Source organism: Scyliorhinus torazame, chromosome 24 (genome assembly GCF_047496885.1).
Source record: "Scyliorhinus torazame isolate Kashiwa2021f chromosome 24, sScyTor2.1, whole genome shotgun sequence".
NCBI classification, from domain to species: Eukaryota; Metazoa; Chordata; class Chondrichthyes; order Carcharhiniformes; family Scyliorhinidae; genus Scyliorhinus; species Scyliorhinus torazame.
This window is the reverse complement of record NC_092730.1, coordinates 35493257-35511725: the sequence shown is the minus strand read 5'-3', so window position 1 is coordinate 35511725 and position 18469 is coordinate 35493257. Positions and strand designations below refer to the sequence as shown.

The following is an 18469-nucleotide window of genomic DNA, read 5'->3' as shown; positions in this document are numbered from 1 at the left end:
GTCCTTCCTTTTTGTTGGTATAAACCTTTGCTGAGCACTGTGAAAAATCACTTGGAAAATCAATATGGCAGTCAATATGGTCGCCTTCCTTAATCCTAATTATGTTTACTTTAGAGTCGCCAGGTATCTCTCGATACCACCACAAGGTTCAATCCCGAATACTGATCAAAGAGCTAATACACAAGTTAGTTAGTTCAAAGTCAATACTATATATTTACACACACAGTCAGATCTACTCATGCACAACAGTACTACAAACTAAACTATCTCTAACGCTAACGCCTGTACTTAACTTCGGGTGCCCACTTTGTCAGAGGAACAATGGCCGTTGTTTGGATCTGAGGCTGTTGGGTTTGAAGATACACAGGAGAACAGCGAAGGTCGTCCGTCTGGTCGCGAGCGTTGACCTTGAACTTACTTGCTTCTGGTGATGCTGGTGGATGGGTCTCTGTGCTTTGAGAGCCAAGTCCAAGAGAGTGAATCTCTCCTGGGGGTTCCTTCTTATCCTTGGAGGGGCTTTGCGCGCTTTTAGGTGGGCCTTAAACTTGGTCCCAATTAATTGGGCCGCTTCTCGATCACTGTTATCGATCTTGACCAATAAAGGGGTGGGTGCCCTGATGGCTGGGCGTGTCTCAGGTGGCCGTTGGCCTTGCTTTGTTTGTGCTTTTCGGTTGGGGAACTGGCGCCGGGATGCCTGCAATAGTATCGGTGACCTGAGTGTCATTCCTTTGTTTCCCGGAGATGGGCCATCAATATGCTAATCGACCCATAGTTTCAATTCCGTCTGGGAGCTGTTTCCCAAATATCCATTCAGGCTCTGTGCCTGCTTGTTTTCTAGCATTGTCCACAGTTCCCTATATTCTTTGCGAGAGTCCATTTTGTATTCTGGAAGTGGCCATCCCAGATGGCTACAACCGCCATGCCCGGCTCGCACAGAACCAGCCCCGACAACCTCCTCCGCAGGAGGTGCAGGAAAGGCTCCACGCAGAGAGAATAAAGTTGGTCAGCCCTGACGCACTCCTCTCCCAAAGCGAAGGGGCGCCGTCAGGGACAGGTTAACGTTAATCAGACACTCCGAGGCAGCGTACAGTAATCGGATCCGGGCGACAAAGTGCGTCCTGAACCCGAAGGCTTGCAGAGGCCCGAGCAAATATTCGTGCCCCACCCTGTCGAACGCCCTCTCCTGGTCAAGAGACCGGAAGGCTCTCAACATCCCAGTCGTCTGGGAATGATGGATGTCCCGGACCAGATGGATATGATGGTAAATGGTGCGGTCCTGGACGGTGTGGGACTGTCAGGGTGGATCATGGTAAATGGTGCGGTCCGGGACGGTGTGGGACTGTCAGGGTGCATCATGGTAAATGGTGCAGTCCGGGACGGTGTGGGACTGTCAGGGTGGATCATGGTAAATGGTGCGGTCCGGGACGGTGTGGGACTGTCAGGGTGGATCATGGTAAATGGTGCGGTCCGGGACGGTGTGGGACTGTCAGGGTGGATCTAGGTAAATGGTGCGGCCCGGGACGGTGTGGGACTGTCATGGTGGATCATGGTAAATGGTGCGGTCCGGGACGGTGTGGGACTGTCATGGTGGATCATGGTAAATGGTGCGGTGTGGGACTGTCAGGGTGGATCATGGTAAATGGTGGGGTCGGGACGGTGTGGGACTGTCAGGGTGGATCATGGTAAATGGTGCGGTGAGGGACTGTCAGGGTGGATCATGGTAAATGGTGCGGTCCGGGACGGTGTGGGACTGTCAGGGTGGATCATGGTAAATGGTGCTGTCCGGGACGGTGTGGGACTGTCAGGGTGGATCATGGTAAATGGTGCGGTCCGGGACAGTGTGGGACTGTCAGGGTGGATCATGGTAAATGGTGCGGTCCGGGACGGTGTGGGACTGTCAGGGTGGATCATGGTAAATGGTGCGGTCCGGGACGGTGTGGGACTGTCCGGGTGGATCATGGTAAATGGTGCAGTCCGGGACGGTGTGGGACTGTCAGGGTGGATCATGGTAAATGGTGCGGTGTGGGACTGTCGGGGTGGATCATGGTAAATGGTGCGGTCCGGGACGGTGTGGGACTGTCAGGGTGGATCATGGTAAATGGTGCGGTCCGGGACGGTGTGGGACTGTCCGGGTGGATCATGGTAAATGGTGCGGTCCGGGACGGTGTGGGACTGTCAGGGTGGATCATGGTAAATGGTGCGGTCCGGGACGGTGTGGGACTGTCAGGGTGGATCTAGGTAAATGGTGCGGTCCGGGACGGTGTGGGACTGTCATGGTGGATCATGGTAAATGGTGCGGTATGGGACTGTCAGGGTGGATCATGGTAAATGGTGGGGTCGGGACGGTGTGGGACTGTCAGGGTGGATCATGGTAAATGGTGCGGTGTGGGACTGTCAGGGTGGATCATGGTAAATGGTGCGGTCCGGGACGGTGTGGGACTGTCAGGGTGGATCATGGTAAATGGTGCGGTCTGGGACAGTGTGGGACTGTCAGGGTGGATCATGGTAAATGGTGCGGTCCGGGACGGTGTGGGACTGTCAGGGTGGATCATGGTAAATGGTGCGGTTTGGGACGGTGTGGGACTGTCAGGGTGGATCATGGTAAATGGTGCGGTGTCGGACTGTCAGGGTGGATCATGGTAAATGGTGCGGTCCGGGACGGTGTGGGACTGTCAGGGTGGATCATGGTAAATGGTGCGGTCTGGGACAGTGTGGGACTGTCAGGGTGGATCATGGTAAATGGTGCAGTCCGGGACGGTGTGGGACTGTCAGGGTGGATCATGGTAAATGGTGCGGTCCGGGACGGTGTGGGACTGTCAGGGTGGATCATGGTAAATGGTGCGGTCCGGGACGGTGTGGGACTGTCAGGGTGGATCATGGTAAATGGTGCGGTCCGGGACCGTGTGGGACTGTCAGGGTGGATCATGGTAAATGGTGCGGTGTCGGACTGTCAGGGTGGATCATGGTAAATGGTGCGGTCCGGGACGGTGTGGGACTGTCAGGGTGGATCATGGTAAATGGTGCGGTCTGGGACAGTGTGGGACTGTCAGGGTGGATCATGGTAAATGGTGCGGTCCGGGACGGTGTGGGACTGTCAGGGTGGATCATGGTAAATGGTGCGGTCCGGGACGGTGTGGGACTGTCAGGGTGGATCATGGTAAATGGTGCGGTCCGGGACGGTGTGGGACTGTCAGGGTGGATCATGGTAAATGGTGCGGTCCGGGACCGTGTGGGACTGTCAGGGTGGATCATGTAGTCCAGCACAGGGCCACGGCGCAAAGACATGACCTTGGCAAATATTTTGTAGTCCGTGCTGAGGAGGGAGACCGGTCGCCATAACGGCCCTGCACCACGGAAGGGGCATCTCCCCGGTCACGATACATTCCCCAGGACCCCGCGTAGTCACTCCCCAGGACGTCCCAGCACGCACTGAAGATCTCCACGGTCAGCCCATCCAGCCCTGGGGTCTTGCCCCTTGACAAGCTGTCGAGGGCGCCGGTCTTGATGATTGACGGTTTGGTCGAGCCTCCTGACTTGCTCCGGGCCGACCTGCGGCAGGTCCTCCCACAGAACTCTGCAAGCGTCCTCGCTGCACGGATCTGCAGTAAAGAGGTCAGAATAAAAGTCCCTGATTAGGGTCCTGACCCCCTCCGGATCCGAGACGAGGGACCGTCGTCGGCTGACGGGCCCTGCATCCTCTTTCCAGCGAGTAGAAGGGGGAGCCACGGTCCATGTCTGTCAGGAAACTGATCCGCGACCTCACGTATGCGCCGTGGGACCCGACAAGTTGCAGGTCCCGCAGCACGCCCGTCTTCTCCCTGTACAGCAGCCCCAGGGCCGGGTCCTCATCGTGCTGAGCGAGACGTGACTCTAGATCGAAGACATCTTCAGCCAAGTTGGCGATCGTGGATTTACGCCCCGCCGTCGACCGCTTTGTGTACCTCTGACAGAAGGCGCGGGCATGAGTCTTGCCCACGTCCCACTATAGCCTCAAGGAGGGGAAGGCACCCCGCTTCTTTCTCCAGCCGGCCCAGAAAAGGCGAATCCAGTGCAGGAACCGCTTGTCCTCCAGCAGCAGGTTGTTAAAGTGCCAGTACGCGGACCGTGCCTGAGCGCGGAGCTGGCCGAGCCCCGCCCACACCAGGTGGTCATCCGAGCACGGCACCTGCTCCACAGAGGCCGTCTGAACACTGGGCAAGTACGTCCTAGAAATGTAAAGACGGTCGATTCTGGACGCTCCCAACAGATAGCCCACAAATGTGTCCAACTGCGATTCAGGATGGAGAGTTCTCCAGGCGCCAACCAAGTCGAAGGACCTGACCAGGTCCCTTAATTTCACCACCGCCTGCGTGCTGCACTGGACTCTACCACGGTCCTTGTCCTGGAGGGTGCAATTGAAATCCCCTCCAAGGATGATGCACCCGCCCACAGGAATGGTGCCAAGAAGAGTGGACACTTTGTCAAAGAAAGTTGTTTGCTGCGGCCCGGCCAGGGAGCCTATACATTCACAAAGTGACGCACCATGTCCCCGTCGAGGACCGTTAAATGCAACAGACGGCCTGGCACTGGCTCCTTGACCCTCCAGCTCTCTGGCTGAAAATGTGGAGCCAGCAAGATAGCCACCCCGCCCGAACGTGGGGCCAAGTGACTCTTGAAGACTCCCCCTTGCCACTCCAGGGTTCACTTAGCTTTGTCCCCCGGAATGGCGTGGGTTTCTTGCAGGAAGCACACCCCGTACTTTGCGTCCCGGAGGACAGAGAAGCACTGGAAATGGTGATGCGCGTCCCTGCTGCCGTGGATGTTGAGTCTGGCTATGGTTACCTCCAAGTCAGTTGTAGTGTGTGTCCTTCACCAATCACCCATAACTCTGCTCAGAGGGACTAGAGGGTTGTCGCCCCCTCCACTCCCTCAGGAGCCCCCCAAGGAACAGAACAGCCTGTCGCTGCTCCCCCTGGTCCGAGTCGATCCCACCCCCAGGATCACCCTCAGGCGGGTTCCTCGCAGGCTCCCCCTCCCGCCCCTCCGTGGCGACACTGACCCCGCCGCCGATGCCGGGCCCTCGGAGAGACCCGGAAAGACCCCGGGAACAGGTCCGGGTTGGATCCTGGGCTCCTTGGCATCATCTGCTTGGGCCTTATGAGCGGGGAGCCTTCCTCGCCGTCGCCCGCCCACGACCCGAAGATATAGGGACTCTGGTGGCTGCCGCAGGCCCCTGGACGGGCATGGGGTCAGTACTCGTGATGGGGCCAAGGTGTGGATGGATTCGGTCTGACCATCACGCCGTCTTCCGTTTGGCCTTTTTAGGCTGCCTCTGGTCTAGTGGAGTCTCCCTCTCCCACCCGCCAGCAGCCGCGGTGTTGTCAGGGGCCGGCTGCTGGGCAGACGAAGAGGTGGTAGAGGAGAGGGGGGCAGTGCCAGCCACGGCCGACCTGGAGATGGTGTTGGCAGCGGCCGTTAGGGTGGGGCAGTTCCGGCGAATATGCCCCAGCCCTCTTCAGGCATGGCACCGCAGACCAGATCACTTTATGATCCTTCCCTTGGTGGGGAACCACAAAACCTCCCAGCGTGACCTCCTCCCGGGTCAGGCGGGCAAAAGCCTGACGCTCCGAGTATACGTGACGGAGGGAAGGGTCCCGAGGCCGAGTGTCAGCGGCGCCACCCCGGACCTGACCTCCCCCAGGAGGTTGAGATGGGGGAGGAGGAGACACGTTCGGCGATGGCCTCCAGCGGGTCCACGGCCATGTGTGTCCCACCCACTGTGACCCCCTTTCCAGGACACGGTGGACCGCCTGCTCGGCCCGCAGGAATAACACGGCTTTGCCGTACATCCTAGAGGCGGCTACGATGGCCAAGAGGCCGATGACCGCGGCCATCGCACGAGTTAATGCCTCGATGGTCATGGTGGGGTGGGCATTACATTTGACCCCAAGTTGCCGCGTTAGTAGGCGGAAGGGCGAGGGGGTCGCCGAGGGTCGAGAGGCTGTTGCCCCCGCATAGGTTCTTGGCCGCCCTGCCCCCGGCAGAGTGGAGGATGCCCCTGGGGTACTGACCATGCCCACACTTGGTACGGCACAGCCATGTAACTGAAATCAGAGTACTGGGGGAAGGACGTGGCACAACAACAGCAGGTGCCACAGGGGAAGGTGCTGCAGGGCAACAGCAGATAGTCACTGTAAACGGGCAGCGCTCTTCAGACCCGGAGGGGCCTAAAGCAAAGTGGCAACTGCCACACCCGCCACAGGGGGTGAAAGAAGTGCGCGGACAGCGCTCTTCAGCCCTGTGGCCCCCAAGACAAAGTCCTTCGTCTTCACAGCAGCCCCCGGCGGTCCCACTCCCACTTCACCCCGGGAGGGGGAATAGCACCAGGCCCCAGGTGGTCCTACCTCAGGCAGAGGGGTGGGAGGACAGAGGTCAGAGCGTTCACCCCGGGAGGGGGCACAGCAACCGGCCCCAGGTGGCCCCACTCTCTCCTCCAGCAGCAAAACATTTCATTGATTGACTTCATTTTCACCCCTTTCCAATTTGAAATTGAATTTGGTTTATACACTATCCTGGCTCACACTGTCCGCTGGTTGATACATTTCAGTGGCTTTGGACAATTGTCTGGTCTTGGACAGTCCGCTGGTTTGAAACACTCCCCTGATTTCCACACTCCCTGGTTTACCCACACCACTGATGTAGTCACTCCCCTGGTTTCCAATTTGTAATTGAATATGACTTGAACACTCCCCTGGTTTACACAGTCAACTGAGTCACACGTTCTCCCCATGTTTCGTCTGGGTGCTCCGGTTTCCTCCCAGTCCAAAGATGCGCAGGTTATGTGGATTGGCTATGCTAAATTGTCCTTAGTGTCCAAAAAAGGTTAGGGAAAGTTTCCGGGGTGAGGGTTGAGGTGTGAGCTTTGGTAGTTGTGGGGCTGGTTTAGCACAGTGAGCTAAACAGCCTGCTTGTAATGCAGAACAAGGCCAGCAGCGTGGGTTCAATTCCCGTACCGGCCTCCCCGAACAGGTGCCGAAATGTGGCTACGAGGGGTTTTTCAGTAACTTAATTGGAGTCGACTTGTGACAATAAGCAATTATTATTATTATTAGTTTGCTCTTTCCAAGGGCCATTGCAGACTCGATGGGCCGAATGGCCACCTTCTGCTCTGTAAATGTTATGAAATCTATGAACTCTGCTCCAGTTGAAAGCTTCTCCAGTCTCCACTTGAATAGTTGACATCCAGTTCGGAACAGCTTGCAGCACTTTCTCTGTCAGGTGCACCATGACATACTGCCAAACCTGGATTTTAAAATTCTTCTTCAGTTTCTTCTTCCGTTACTGCATGTTTACCAATAATAATTCTTATAATATGTCATTGCTCAGGTCTCTTGTTGCATGAGACCTGGTCTCGTCCTGATGTCTGAAACTGCCTTTTCCATTCTGCTTAAGGTATGAATGTTCTTATCTGTAACATATGTACTACATCAATGACATTAGTATGAACTTCATCAATGACCGATACTGTCTATGGCACAGTGATGGAGCTGGATTTTGCTGACATTTTTTGTATAATTGAAAAATACATTCCAGCTGTAATACATTGAGAATATCTTTAATACCTGCGACTCCAGTTCATGTATTCCAAGAAGTTTTCATAGTAAACTTACACACATCGATTAGGAGCTGCCAGATGTGTACAACTATCATATTCATTTTAAAGCCACGCAGAATACACGGGCAAAATGCTGGAGTTAAAATAAATCATTCTCTGCCAGAATCTGAGCATTATGGAATAGTGTAATAAACAAAAAATGTTTATTACAGATGAATCCATACATCTGGATTGTAAACAGACAGGTGGCCCATAAACCCACAGCAGGGTTTTATTTCAGTCAGGTTTTTCTCAATGTTGTTGTCACTGCTCTTCTAACATTTTATCCAAAAACATTCGCAGCAATGTTCAAATGAGCCCCAGTTGTAAATCAAACATTCTGGATTCTACTTCCGGATGAAGGGCGGGATTAATAAACATCAGTTAGTCCTGGTAAATGAAGGGAAAATGGATGAACTGAATCAGCAGTATTTTACAGAGCAGTACTTTTAAACTGTTTTTACCTGCGACCCATTTTAACCAACCGGCCATCCTTTGGGACCCAGGCTGGCCAGCCTTTGGGACCCACACCAGCTGACCTCCGTGACCCACTATGTTCTCTTACCTTTAATCCAGTAGGTGAACTTGCTTGGTCCTTATGATCTCACTCCAATCAGGTTTAGAGGTGAGGGCAGTGCGTGTATCAGGTGCAGAGTTCAGCTGGTTCCTTTGTGCTGTCTTCATCCTTTTGAGGATGAAAAATCCAACCTTGAACATATAGATCCTTGTGATGTGTAATAGCAAAAGAATGCTTGTTTTACTCCGTACTGGGTACTCCTCGGAGACGCTACGCTGGAACTCTGAAAACCTCATGGAGTTGTGCCGTATTTTTAATGTGCTGTCACAGGTAAGGTGCAGAAGCTCAGTTTGTACATTTGGAGTCAGCTATAAATCAGTAAATTGAGTCTGGGGTCTCGAACTCAAAGGGAGTTTTCACCAACCAATTCTCTCTCAAAATCTGAAACTTCTCCTCTGGAAAATAGCGATATAAACTGTTGTTCAGTGCAGCCAGTCTATCGACAGTTCCCTTCCTAACCATTTTCTTCGAGATGTCATTGCAGTGTGGGGAACATGTAGTAGGTTTGGCTTTCTACGCGCAGTTGCCTAACGTTCAATTACTTTTGGAAAGCTTCAAATTCTTCACAGCGCCAAAAGCAATCATCCTCCTTCCCTGACAATTTGCGGTTCAGTGTGTTTAGAATTGAAAAGATGTCTGGAAGGTAAGACATAGAGAGCTTCCACGTTTCATCAGCAAACAAATCAGCCAGAGGAGATCCTGATTTGCATTGGCACAATTTATAAAGACATACCTTCAAATATCACCTTTATTCTGCTGTGTTCCTGTTTCCAGCTTCTTCTTAATGGGTTGTTGAGCAGAGGCCGTGGAGCTCACCCCAGCTCTGCTTTGTGTTGCTGTGGACTCTCCTTAGCGACTCTCTCCCACAGATTTAGATGTGTGATCCGGGCCTGTTTGTGTCTCTGACCCTCTCTTCCTTATTACAAAACCGTCCATTTTCAATTCTTCACAGCTGCCAGCTACAAAATGGAGGATCTGCTCTCTGGCGCCGCTTCAACCTGCTGTTGCTTCAAAGAAGCTGCCCTAGGACAGCCCGGTGATGTCAGGAGGTGGCGGTCCGGCCCGCCTTGTTCCGCGCCTGCGCACTGCCTGATCGGGCTGAGTGGGCACGCATGCGCGGTATAGCCGGCACCCGGGACAGTCCCTGGAGAGCGACGTGTTATTACCAGCAGAGAGAATGTGCTGCGGCCGGCAGAGGGAGGCCCAGAGTCAGAGCAATGTGTCAATGAGGGGAATCTGACTGGCCAGAGTTTGTGGATGGGAGGGGGGGGCAGGTGCTGCAATTGGTTACCTGAACCAACCAAACAGATGCAAATAAACGTCACAGCATTCTAAATTCACCAATGGTGACTTGGTCTCTCACCCATCATTCATTAACATCGGTAAGTGAGTTTCAATCAAAGAAAAGCACAGCACAGGAACAGGCCCTTCGGCCCTCCAAGCCCGTGCCGACCATGATGCCCGTCTAATCTAAAATCTACACTTTCTGGGTCCGTATCCCTCTATTCCCTTCCTATTCATGTATTTGTCCATATGCCTCTTAAATGTCATTATCGTCCCTACTTCCACCACCACCTCCGGTAGCGCGTTCCAGGCACCCACTACCCTCTGTGTAAAAAACTTGCCTCGTACACCTCCTCTAAACCTTGCCCATTGCACCTTAAACCGATGCCCCCTCATAATTGTCCCCTCTACCCTGGGGAAAAGCCTCTGAGTATCCATTCTGTCAATGCCCCTCATAATTTTGTAGACCTCTCAGGTCGCCCCCAACCTCTGTCGTTCCAGTGAGAACAAACCGAGTTTACTCAACCGCTCCTCATAGCTAATGCGAGTTATTCTGGAAAAGAGCAGGTGTGTGGCAGTTCTCAGTTATTGTGTGTCTGCAGTTTGCTCTGACCATGGCTGAGGACAAGAAAGCTCCAGCTCCCAAGAAGGGCGCTAAGAAAACCCAGAAGAAGGTACCAGTAAAGGGCAACAAGAAGAGGAGACGAGCCAGGAAGGAGAGTTACTGCATCTACATCAACAAAGTGATGAAGCAGGTTCACCCCGACACCGGCATCTCCACCAAGGCCATGAGCATCATGAACTCCTTCGTCAACGATATTTTCGAGCGCATCGCGGGTGAGGCTTCCCGCCTGGCCCATTACAACAAGCGCAGCACCATCAGCTCCCGGGAGGTCCAGACCGCCATGCGCCTGCTGCTGCCCGGGGAACTAGCCAAGCACGCCGTGTCGGAAGGGACAAAGGCGGTGACCAAGTACACCAGCTCCAAGTAAAACTGTTCTCAAACTCATCAAAACCCAACGGCTCTTTTAAGAGCCACCCACAATTTCTGGAAAGCAGCCAAACCATCGTTTTTAAATTCTTATTAGATTATGAATAGCCAAATCGGTTCAAATAGTGTTTCACTGGAACATAACATCCTGGGTGATGTCCAGTTATCGCCCGGTCGATCTTCGTGCCTTGAAAATAAGTCTCCTCATTTAGTGACTGCTCGGTGTCCCTGTGTCTTTGGTTTCTGACTTGGTCATATTCGGTCCCTGTCGCTAGATTTGGAGAGACAATAGAACTCCAAAACCTCCCTTTCAATTTGTGTTCAGGTTTCCAAAAACCTCCCTTTCTCTTTCAGGCTTCCTCAATAATCGATCAGTTTATTGAGAGCACACCAGTGTTGTGGTGAAATTCCATTTCAATACTGACACGAGCTCCAAATTGCTCACTCCACTTTTAACACTGAAGTAGTCTACAATATGGAATATTTTTAATAAGGTTTGTAGTTGGCTGTAAATTAGACATTCTGTCTGCGGCTGAGAGCGTTTTAAACAGCAGCCAGATTAAACTCGATTGGACTCCAGATTGTAAAAATCTGTGGAGACAGTTTCGGATTAAATGCCCCTTTTATAAATCCGAAACATTTCCACAGATTCTCCCAGACATGCTGAGTTTATCCAGCATTTCTCTTCAATTCACATTTGCAGCATCCGCATTATTTTGCTTTAATTCATTTTAGGTTTGTTCTTTTAGAGAAAAACCGAAATCAGAAACTGACAGATAAAGGGAAACTGTAGATTACGGAGAGAGAATCCAACAATCTTATACTCAGTGATTTAGTCTCGTTTTTACGGTCGCAATTCAATTTTCTCTGTTTTATCTTTTCGCGCTCTTTTAAGCTTTGAAATAAATATTCGGTTGGAATCTGAACATTTGGCGCCCAAACTTTCCGCCCTCAGCACCGTGGAGTCTCCTGATTGGTGCTTCAAACAGACATCTGATTGGTCAGTTTGTGCCAGGCTCCACAATGTTGTTCAGATAACCAATCAGCAATGTGTGCACCGCCACTCCTCCTGAAGCGAAGTGAATGTGGGGGTGCTGCCTAATATCCAGGCCGTGCTGCTGCCCAAGAAAAGCAGCGCTGGCGCCGGCAAGAAGTGAAGCGACCATTCTTTAATCTAATAACACAAAGGCTCTTTTCAGAGCCACTCACTTTATCAGAAAAAGAGCAAATTGTTTTGTGTCACTCAGATTCTGTTCTGCTACTTAATGTGTAGATGTTTCTGCAATAACTATCTGGGTTAATGTATGTGAGTCGTTTCTTACTCGGAGCCATGAGAGACGAGAGAAACTCCATTGCAATGAAGCGTTAATTGTAACTTGGAGGCATTGGAATCAGTAACAGGAGGTCGCAGCTTTTATTTGTCGATTGAGCGGCTCTGAACCAGCGCTGGGACCGGGAAGAATCCAATAACCCAAAGGCTCTTTCAGAGCCACCCACTCCCTCCGGACAAGGGCGACCTGTTGTCCATTCGCTTAATTCTCTCACTAAAGCTTCCGAATGCAGGGATACTGCCGATGATCATATTCTAAATCACCGCATCTCTACTGAGGGATTAGATGTTGAAGCTCTTTTCCTGACAGACTTGGTGGCTCTTAAAAGAGCCTTTGTTGCTGTTATTGGTGAAGCCGAGTTTTAGGCGCGTTCCCCGCGAATGCGGCGGGCCAGCTGGATGTCTTTGGGCATGATGGTGACTCGCTTGGCGTGGATGGCGCACAGGTTGGTGTCCTCAAAGAGCCCCACCAGGTAAGCCTCGCTGGCCTCCTGCAGGGCCATGACGGCGGAGCTCTGGAAGCGCAGGTCTGTCTTGAAGTCCTGAGCGATCTCTCGCACCAGGCGCTGGAAGGGCAGTTTGCGGATCAGCAGCTCGGTGGATTTCTGGTAGCGGCGGATCTCCCTCAGAGCCACAGTGCCGGGTCTGTAGCGATGGGGCTTCTTCACTCCGCCCGTGGCTGGAGCGCTCTTGCGGGCCGCTTTGGTAGCCAGCTGTTTGCGAGGAGCTTTGCCTCCGGTCGATTTGCGCGCTGTCTGCTTGGTCCTGGCCATGATGTGAAACTGGGGGAAACGCACACGCTGAGAATGCTGGCGCCGCTCTCTCGCTGCCTATTTAAGACATTATAGTGACCGCCCACTTCTCCTCATTGGATGCAGCCCGATCCCGTGGACAAGTTTGAAAAGAGCGATGAGCGGCAAGGATATCAGGGCCCTGATTGGTGGACCTGCAACTGACACCCCATCAATTTCAAAAAGCCCGCCAATTTCACAGAGACCAGGAACGGATATTCGAGAAAACTGAAAAACTCAATCTCAAGTTGTAAATATCAAAAACTTCTCAATGATTCCTGGTCCCATTTTTGTCTCAGATTCGTCCCACTGCCTGAGCACCCGGATTAAATTTAGATTCACTCCCTGATTGTTCTACAACAGACTGGGATAAAGCTCCTATTGAGGGGCGGAATTCTGTCTCATTTTTATCTGATCAGCGATATCGGTTCTTTCAATGCAAAGAGCGATAGGTATTAAAGGGAAAATTGGCTGATTCGTTCAGCGACTGTTCTGGGGGAGATGGATGGAGGAGGCGGTGTTTACAGATCAGTTATGTAAACCGAGCTTCTGATCAAATTCTGACGCTGAACATTCATGTCCGAAAGTAGATTAATAAAATCCAGCAGGTACAATTTCACAGGGACAAGTAACGGATATTTGAGAAAATCAATCGCAAATTGGAAACATAAAAAACTTCTCGATGATTCCTGGTCCCTTTTTTGTCACATTCGATGAATAAAACTGTGCAGGTATTCATTCCCGCTCTCGTTATAATGTCAGTGTTCACTATGTGCGGTTACAGGTTTGACTTTGGAGAAAGGTTTTGTTTCAGACGGTACAGCACATCAATGTCGCCTTATAATGTGAAAAGAGAAATCAGTGATAGGAAAGGAGTTCCTGTTATAACAGTACAAACTTTAACAAAATCGTGGTATCTCATTTATGACGCGTGAAACCAAGTCCTTACATTCCTTTATTATCCAGTCCGACCTGACTGAGTCAGGGGGAGAGGCGGGGAGCGGACTGAGTGACAGACAGAGCAGTGAAATGTCTTTGATCATCCAGCTCCTCCTCCTGCCTGCTCCAACCCACATTTTATATTCCAAACAGAAGTGAAAAGAGGGCGCTGAACAACACGTACAAACTGCAACATCATACAGCAGCTTGTTAGAAACGCGGATCTATTAAATGCAGACTTGTCAGTAATATTCCCGCCTCAGTTCACTCCTTTCTAGAACCAGCCGAACTATCTGCTCCTATTTCAACTCCAGCTCCGATTCCATCCCCACACAACTCCTCTCCCAGACGGGTTGGGAATTTTACTAACATCACTTCCAGCTGATATAAAGTGTTTATGTTGTGAGGCGGGATTTCTCCGCCCTGTTACCTCTTTTACAGACTCTCCCCTGAATCTGTGAATAATGAAACTAACACAAACTGTGACTGTTCCCCCGGACACATCCCTGTGTTTTAGTGCAGTGGGGGGAGAGGCCCGGTGCAGAGCATGTCAGCGAGTGAGCGGCAATACTGGATTGACATTTCTGTCTGAAATCTGCTCCCAGCACCGGGACAGCGATTCATTGGTCGGGGGATCAGCGCTTTCCTGAGAGATGTGGGTGGCTCTGAGAAGAGCCTTTGGGTTCAGAGGTTTACAATTTGCTCGCCTTCTTTCACTTCTTTGCTGGTTTCTTAGCCGTTGCTGATTTCACTTTGGGCTTGGCCCTCGATTGGGTCGGATTTATTCTGCCCGTGGTCTTTTTCACAAGTGACTTTTTCTTCGGGGCTGCTTTCTTCGCGCTCTTTTGGGGAGTTGCCGCCTTCTTGGCTGCTGGTTTCTTGGGAGATTTCTTGGCTGCTGGTTTCTTGGGAGATTTCTTGGCTGCTGGTTTCTTGGGAGATTTCTTGGCTGCTGGTTTTTTGAGAGATTTCTTGGCTGCTGGTTTCTTGGGAGATTTCTTGGCTGCTGGTTTCTTGGGAGATTTCTTGGCTGCTGGTTTTTTGAGAGATTTCTTGGCTGCTGTTTTCTTCACTGAAGGTTTCTCGCCTGCTCCGGTCTGTCTCACTTTCCCCCCGGTTGTCTTCTTAACGATCTTGAAGGAGCCGGAGGCGCCCGTGCCCTTGACCTGAGCCAAGCTGCCGTTGTCCACACTCCTCCTGACACTTTGCTTGATCTGGGCCCCCCGTTTATCCACATCGACCCCTTTGCTCCGCAGCGCCTTCTTTATGGCCTGTAAGGAAGCCCCCTTGCGATCGCCGCTTTCCGCCACAATCTGGAGGATCAGCTCGCCCAGCCCCGGACCTTCTTGTTTCTTCCGGGGAACCGCCTTCTGCTTCTTGACAGCCTTGACTGGGGCGGCTGGAGGAGCCGTTTCGGCGGCTGCACTATCGCTCATGTCCGGAACTCTGCACAAAATCTCTCCGTCAATGTGGGTGAGAAATGAAGCCTCTGGTGGCGGCACTGAGCAACTTAAAGGCAGCGAGCGGACGGGGCGGAGACAACCTGCTCTCAGCTCCAGGCTGCTGCTGCCTGTCTGTGTTTTTCTCTCGTCCCAAACTCTCCAATTCCACTCAAATTCCAGCTCCACAGTGTCCCAGGATAATTCCTTCCTGTCTCTCACACTCTCATGTTTGCTGTAGAAAAGGTTTCACGCGATTTGAAGGCTCCATTTTGCATTTAAACCCGTTTTACTGATGCACTGTTCGCGCTCTCTCACCCGATCGCCCTCATTTTCCCAACCTTTCCACAGAAATCTGGAAAGCAGCATCGAAACTGCCCTGAAATCCAACTTGGAAAAGTAGGAGGGGAACAGGGGGATTGTTGGAATGAAAAATATTTCCATTTAGTCCCAGAGGGATTGGGAGATCTCCTGGTCAGAGCGGACACACAAACACAGTTGGTTTCTCCTGTTTGGCCCGCCCCTTTCACACACTCTCTCTTCCACAATATTCACATCCACACATAAGGTTTGGAAATGACATTTCCCAGGGCAGAATTCTCCCTCTTCTCAACAAACAAAGAAATGTACAGCACAGGAACAGGCCCTTCGGCCCTCCAAGCCCGTGCCGACCATGCTGCCCGACTAAACTACAATCTTCTACACTTCCTGGGTCCGTATCCTTCTATTCCCATCCTATTCATATATTTGTCAAGATGCCCCTTAAATGTCCCTATCGTCCCTGCTTCCACTACCTCCTCCGGTAGCGAGTTTCAGGCACCCACTGTGCTCTGTGTAAAAACACTTGCCTCGTACATCTACTCTAAACCTTGCCCCTCTCACCTTAAACCTATGCCCCCTAGTAATTAACCCCTCTACCCTGGGGAAAAGCCTCTGACTATCCACTCTGTCTATGCCCCTCATAATTTTGTATACCTCTATCAGGTCTCCCCTCAACCTCCTTCGTTCCAGTGAAAACAAACCGAGTTTATTCAATCGTTCCCCATAGCTAATGCCCTCCATACCAGGCAACATTCTGGTAAATCTCTTCTGCACCCTCTCTAAAGCCTCCACATCCTTCTGGTAGTGTGGCGACCAGAATTGAACACTATACTCCAAGTGTGGCCTAACTAAGGTTCTATACAGCTGCAACATGACTTGCCAATTCTTATACTCAATGCCCCGGCCAATGAAGGCAAGCATGCCGTATGCCTTCTTGACTACCTTCTCCACCTGTGTTGCCCCTTTCAATGACCTGTGGACCTGTACTCCTAGATCTCTTTGACTTTCAATACTCTTGAGGGTTCTACCATTCACTGTATATTCCCTACCTGCATTAGACCTTCCAAAATGCATTACCTCACATTTGTCCGGATTAAACTCCATCTGCCATCTCTCCGCCCAAGTCTCCAGACAATCTAAATCCTGCTGTATCCTCCGACAGTCCTCATCGCTATCCGCAATTCCACCAACGTTTGTGTCGTCTGCAAACTTACTAATCAGACCAGTTACATTTTCCTCCAAATCATTTATATATACTACAAAGAGCAAAGGTCCCAGCACTGATCCCTGTGGAACACCACTGGTCACAGCCCTCCAATTAGAAAAGCATCCCTCCATTGCTACTCTCTGCCTTATATGGCCTAGCCAGTTCTGTATCCACCTTGCCAGCTCACCCCTGATCCCGTGTGACTTCACCTTTTGTACTAGTCTACCATGAGGGACCTTGTCAAAGGCCTTACTGAAGTCCATATAGACAACATCTACTGCCCTACCTGCATCAATCATCTTAGTGACCTCCTCGAAAAACTCTATCAAGTTAGTGAGACACGACCTTCCATTCACAAAACCATGCTGCCTCTCTCTAATACGTCCATTTGCTTCCAAATGGGAGTAGATCCTGTCTCGAAGAATTCTCTCCAGTAATTTCCCTACCACTGAAGTAAGGCTCACCGGCCTGTAGTTCCTGGGATTATCCTTGCTACCCTTCTTCAACAGAGGAACAACATTGTCTATTCTCAAGTCCTCCGGGACATCCCCTGAAGACAGCGAGGATCCAAAGATTTCTGTCAAGGCCTCAGCAATTTCCTCTCCAGCCTCCTTCAGTATTCTGGGGTAGATCCCATCAGGCCCTGGGGACTTACCTACCTTAATATTTTTTAAGACACCCAACACCTCGTCTTTTTGGATCACAATGTGACCCAGGCTATCTACACCCCCTTCTCCAGAACACTTGTTCCCAATCCGTGTCTTAATTACTGTTCAACTCTCTGAATTTTCTGCTCCCTATTTTCTGTTTACCTAAATACCCGGCAGCAGCCAGTCATATTTTAAAATCTAAATTCATTGATGACAAACCTCCCTTGTAGGTGAAAATACAATTGATCTCCTCTCTCTCAGTGGAGATTTTCCTGCTTGATGTGATCCTCCTGCACTGCCGGTAACACTGAACCGCAAACTCAACAAGCAGGGACCCCCAGTTAACGAATAATCCCACCCCCTCTGAGAGTGGAGATTTTCACAGTGACACAGATTCTGACCATTCTGATCCAAACAGCAAATTTTAAAAATAAAGATGATCTGATAGACCAGGACTTCCTGTGTGGAGGAGGGACAGTGACCGTTTCACCCACAACACGGCAGCTGTGTTCACAGTGAGGGCCAGTGTTACAGGTGTTATCACTGTGTCCAGTGTTCACAATGAGGGCCAGTGTTACACGTGTTATCACTGTGTCCAGTGTTCACAGCGAGTGCCAGTGTTACACGTGTTATCACTGTGTCCAGTGTTCACAGTGAGGGCCAGTGTTACACGTGTTATCACTGTGTCCAGTGTTCACAGCGAGTGCCAGTGTTACACGTGTTATCATTGTGTCCAGTGATCATAGTGAGGGCCAGTGTTACACGTGTTATCACTGCGTCCAGTGTTCACAGTGAGAGCCAGTGTTACATGTGTTATCACCATGTCCAGTGTTCACAGTGAGGGTCAGTGTTATCACTGTGTCCAGTATTGACAGTGAGGGCCAGTGTTACACGTGTTATCACTGTGTCCACAACACACCGAATGACAGATTGAAAATGAGAGACAGAGAAAAATAGAGCGAGCGACATAGTAACGCAGCAATGTGGAGCGGGAGAGAGGGAGTGAGATACTCATATTGAAGTAGACAGATATTGAGGACAGAGACACATAAAGGAAACTAGAGAGAAACAGAGAGAGAGAGAACAATGGAACGAGTGGCACATAACACAGAGATGTAGAGCGGAAGAGAGGGAGTGAGATAATCATATTGAAGGAGAGAGACATTGAGACACTTAGACAGAGACAGAAAGGGAAGGAGAGAGAGACAGAGTGAGAGACAGAGAGACAGAGAGAGAGAGACAGGGGGAGAGACAGAGAGAGGGACAGAGAGAGGGACACACAGTGAGACAAAGAGAGAGAGACACAG

The 18469-nt window shown here is 51.1% G+C and overlaps 1 long non-coding RNA gene across 2 annotated transcripts in view; it reads left to right on the top strand.

The window, feature by feature from the left end:
* Positions 1-18469, top strand: part of LOC140400003 (uncharacterized) — a 55821-nt gene that overhangs the window by 24064 nt on the left and 13288 nt on the right. The window lies entirely within an intron of this gene.